Below are 5,398 nucleotides of genomic sequence, written 5' to 3'. Positions count from 1 at the left end.
TAATAAAACTAGATCTAGAATTCAATATATTAATTTAGGTCTAACTAGCTACCATTAACAAAGAGCTAAGCTTTTGTTTTTATACATTCAGATCCAAAAATCGTGCATGGGCTTGGAGCCATGTTTTGGGCCAGAGAATCAGGCCCAAAACCCAATTCTTTCAGTCCAAAAAGGCCTCTTCAGCTGCAGTTGGCTTCCACAGACTTTTCGTCCACTTTTGCTCCTCTGATTGGGTCAAGGCTTGGACCATTGGAAAGCTCTTTCCGAGCCGGTCGTTTTGACATAAAGTAGGCCCCATTCCGAGGTCTGAGTCCAAAGATACGGCCTTCGGACGTTCTGCTGACTTTGAGTGCTGTTTCTGCCCGCGTTGACTTTGACTTTTCAGCCTTGACCGGGCTTTAGAAAGGCTTTGTCTTCTTGAATCTTGGCCTTTAATCATAGAACTCCTTAGCAACCAACCATTGCTCCTTTATCTCGCTAAAGTGGCACATTTCTGCACATAATGGACTTTGCAATCTGAAATGCATAAAAACACGTAATCAGTGCTAACTCTTAATTATTACTCACATAATTGGTCTAAAAGTATGTCTATTACAGGGTTAAAACTACAGTTTTGGGCTCTTATCAATATTTATATCAAGTTATTTGTTAAAGTCTCGAGTATCTGACTATAAATGGCTCATTTTATTGTTTGGTGTACTTCCTTACAATTCCATATATTGGTAAGTGCACCACTCAGGTAACCGGGCCCTCCCTAAGGAGTGTGTGGCTGTAAGTACCGAATCCTAAGTCCACGTTTAACACAATTCACGTTTTCCACTCTTGCATGTTTTCTCGATTTTTTAGTCATGTTCCTCTATGGTGTGAATTATGCATTTATTGCTTTCTTATTTTTTTTTGTATATTAAATCTTATTCATAAAAAAAATAAAAATTGTTAAAATCATAAAAATAGTAAGTTAGGAAGTCTCGGAAATCTGACTTTAAAAGACCCACTTTTAAAACAAATTTTCAAACTCTGTTGTCTAAAATTTGTTTGGGGGTGGGATGTTCGTTTTTCCGTACTAGATTGTTCAACTTTTCATTTGTGTTGCTTAGGTTGTTTAATCATATTTCGATTCGGGTTGACATTTTCTATGAATTTAGATTTCATTCGTTCATATAACTTACATTATGCATGCACTTTGAGGCACTTACATATATGTCATCCACGGTCGGAATTGAGTGTTTTATGGATCATTGGATTGGAAATTCCCTCCTGATCATTTCCATAACTCATTCACAAAAATCGGACCGGTAACGAAGCGGCAATTTTAAGTTGAAGTTGAGCGAAAAATCGACGAATTTCGAAATCGATTTGGGCTTGGGCCCAAGGTACGCATGTGTGACGCGCGTGCGTTTCCTTCTTCCAAACAAAATAGAATAGCGATTCTTTCTAATTCTGCCATTACCAAATTTAAAACCATAACCTAGAATTATAAAAAAAAATACAACCACGCCCAAATTCAAAACCTTACCTAAACCACTCCCACCACCATCCCCAACATTTGCAACCACCAAAAATTAGGAAAAACCCCCAAAATATTTGAACTACCGCGCAAAACCACTCCCACCACCATCGTTTTTTTTTTATTAAGTAGGGTTGTTTCACATCGCTTCCTAAACTATATACAAACCCCCAAATCAGTTCAAAACTTTCAATGGCTTTAAGACGAAGAATTCTGCCGGAACAAGCTTTTACGGCCGACCGCTTCGCGCCGTTTTTTCGTGACGAGATGATTAGGAGGAATTGGAATAGGTTGTGGTACTCGACAGATAATTTCTACCACTCCAATTTGGTCGAACAATTCTATAAGAAGAGAGAGTTGGATGGTCGGAAAGTTTTCATGAAGGTGGCTGGGGTTATGAGAGAATTATCGAGAGAGAAGTTGGCTGAGATTCTAGGCATTACGCCTGAACGCCACCTCGACGCCACCGTGCAGGAATCCTAATATACTGGAGTTCTTACATTGATGAACGACACTCTCATGGAAGGTCAATATAATCCGAATTCTCATTGTGCTCGACAGCCATCTCTGCAAACCAACCAACTGGCTGTAGCTCAGTGGATTGGTAAGAACGTTATTGGGAAGGAGAAAGTGAGTGACATCGGTTTGACATGTCTGCACGTTATCTGGATATTGCAAGAGAAGAGGTATGAATTCTGTATCCTCGAGTTTTTGATAAATATGATTAGAGGAGTTGGGAAGAATATTGCACCATTCCCTGCTTTAATTATGAAGATAATGTTGTCTTGGGGAACCAAGAACTGAAATGGACTATGTTGAAATTGCATTCAAATGAAATTATTTATACGGAGTGCATCCAAAAGACTTGGATGTTGCCGGAGGATAGGGTGGTTGATTCGGATGAGGAAATGGATGACATAACATGTTTGGATGAAGATGCCTTAAAAAAGTGTACGTCTGATTCAGAACGCATGATAATGTTGCATACTGGCATGCGTTGCATTTATGTTATTTGTGAAGATGTACGAGATAGGCAGATTATAATTTGAAATAAACAAAAGAACCTTCATACTAGTTTTGAAAACCTCGGAAAGGGTCAGGAGGATATTTTGTGTAACATGGAGACACTCCTTCGGCGTCACTATGAGCAATATAAAGAGATGAAAGCAGCAATAGAAGCACAATGCCTGTTCCAAGTAGAAATTCTACGTCGCATGCCACCACTGGAGGTTTCTGTTTCAGATGAGTCTAAGAGGCATGAGCGTCATCGTCAAAGAACAGATGGCTCGGGCCCCTCTTCATCTCATGCCCCATCTTCATCCCAGACCCAATCTCCATCTCAGGGTCCATCTTCATCACGTGGCTAGGTTTTCTAAAATAATGTGGTTTCGATGTTATTTAGTTATTTTTATTGTTTTTCTTAGTTCGGATATTAAGTTTTTTTAAATTCCGTAGTTAAATTTAAATTCGCTAGTTAATTGTATTTGAATTTCATTTTTAATATAATATGGTTTTTTTCAAATTGTGCATTGTTTTTATTGTTAATCCCACCTTCCCGAATTGTTTAGGGGTGATATTATTTACTATAGCATGATTTGTTATATGATCCTCCATTTTATAAGTTGTTTTGGAGTGAGGGTTGAGAATATTGCCAATATGGGCATCTCTATGAATAAATATTGTGGTAGGATGAAATCTCGATGAGTTAGGCAGTTTCTATCCTAAATTCAATCTAAAAGATATTAGGGTTGTTTTAGAATCAAGAATATGAGTTGTTTCCACTTTCGGTTTTGGAAATTTTTGGTTTCCGGCAATTGCCTTAAAGCTTTTTGGCAACTTCCCGATTTGTTTTAGCAAGTTAAAACCTATAAAAACTTCATTCATTCTACACTCACAACCCACACTACACCTAACATTCATCTCTCACCTTTCACTCCCACGTTTCCTAGTTTTCTTCTCCATTTAAGCAACTTCGGAAATTCGAGCGCCGCTTCCCCCATGGAGCGAGCCGCGCCCTAGGGCAATCGGTCGAATTTTCATCGAGCGCAACCCGCGCCCTACCAAGCCCAGAGCTGAACGCGACCTGCCCAAAACATTGGAATTCCAGTTTTCATCCTGAGTGCGACCCACGCCCATCCCAGGCAAAGAGTGAGCGCACCCTGCGCCCAAGTGCCTGGAACTCGAAAATCACCAAGGCGTACCCCGCGCCCTACCCAGGCATAGGTTGAGCGTAACTTGCGCCCAGACCCCGTGGGCACGAAAAAAATCCGATTTTTTGTGGGTTGTTCTAGGATCCTTTGCAGCTATTCCAGCGAGTTTATTGGGGATGACATTCCCTCATATCATATCGGAACAGTCTTTTGAAGACTTGTTCCAAAGTGACACCTATGGTGCGTGGTTTCGCGAAGTGATCATTCTAGCAGGCTGGGAGCCACTATTGGTAAGTCCTGATGAACTTTATTCTCCCGCACTTACATCTTATTTTTATGATAATTGTAAGTTCTTTGATAGACTAGATGGAGAACAAGTGTTCTCCATCACCATCGGGGATGAACCAATGGAAATTTCTAGGTTCTTGCTAGCCTTTGCGCTTGGACTTGCTATGTCGGCCGAAATACAAGACTCATGGGCCTATTTGGTAGATAATATGTACATGTATAACTATGATGATTTGCATGAGCATTACGGGGAAGGAATCTTTAGGATTGAGGACCAAGGGGATTATAACGTCGCCCTTAGTAGCCTGTCTATGAACGTGGGCACTGTTATGTTTTGGATCATGCTAAACATTAGAGGGGAATGACGTTATTCTTCTGTGAATGACGAAACTTGTGATATTTTCCTTGCTTTAGCTGGGGGACGTACACTCTATGATATTCCCCAGACCCTAATGTCTAGTTTAGCCCGAGCCCTTAGCAAGAGGCATGAGTATCTTCTTATGCCTGTTTTAATTTGCCGTATAATGCTATGTTTCTTCCCTATTTTTTGTGCCCGTTTAATGGATTGGGTTGGGGTCGACATTGTGAGACCCACCAATTGTATTATTCGATCGTTCTGTATAATGACTTGGCAAGGGTGGAGGATACAACCTTATCAGGTTGTGCCTTACACCCCATCCGACCAAGTGGCGCTTGACAGGTTAGCTATAGCAGACAATAAGTGGCGTGGCAGGATGCGAAGGAACCTCATTTCTTTATTAAGGATGCGGAGGAAAATGATTAAACGGGAGTTAAGGTTAGTTTTTATTTCAGTTAGTGTCTGCTTATGTCCCAAGCAAATTATTTCTCATTAGCCCCATAACGGGTGGAACTCTTATAGAGTTGCGTCAGTTTTTCTTTTCTATATTAGTATGTTTAACCTTGTTTTGCAGATGGTCCAGAATTTCACGCGTTTCAAAGATATTTCTCTAACCTATTTATTTAAATACTTTGAGGACAAAGCATGCTTCTTGTTTGGGGGGGGGGGGGGGCATAGAAACACGTGTAATTAAGGCATCTGTTAGGATATAGATATGTACAGTATGCACTTATTTTCTAGTTAAAAAACAATCAAAAATTTTAAAAATATTAATAAAAGGGTTATGCTGTACACTTAGGAATATTGGTATTGTTTTCCTTCTCTAGGCCCTTGATAATCTAGAAATCTCACGTAGCTTTTGCATTAGAATAGTTTTTAGAAACTTAGGCTAATATGTAGGTAATAATCCTTGCATCTATCTATAAATATGTTATATGAGTATCTATGATTGTTGGCAGTAAGTTTCTGAAATCTAGGCTAGAGTACTTATTCTACAAATCCTGTGAGAATATAGCCTAAAGCCTTATATGAGTGAACATTTGAGAAATGACACAAGGGTGAAGTAAAATCCGGATGGAGAAATCACACATCCAC

This window comes from Coptis chinensis, chromosome 2, assembly GCF_015680905.1.
Source record: "Coptis chinensis isolate HL-2020 chromosome 2, ASM1568090v1, whole genome shotgun sequence".
In the NCBI taxonomy this organism is placed as follows: domain Eukaryota; kingdom Viridiplantae; phylum Streptophyta; class Magnoliopsida; order Ranunculales; family Ranunculaceae; genus Coptis; species Coptis chinensis.
The sequence above is the reverse complement of the archived record's forward strand: the minus strand, read 5'-3'. Positions refer to the sequence as shown.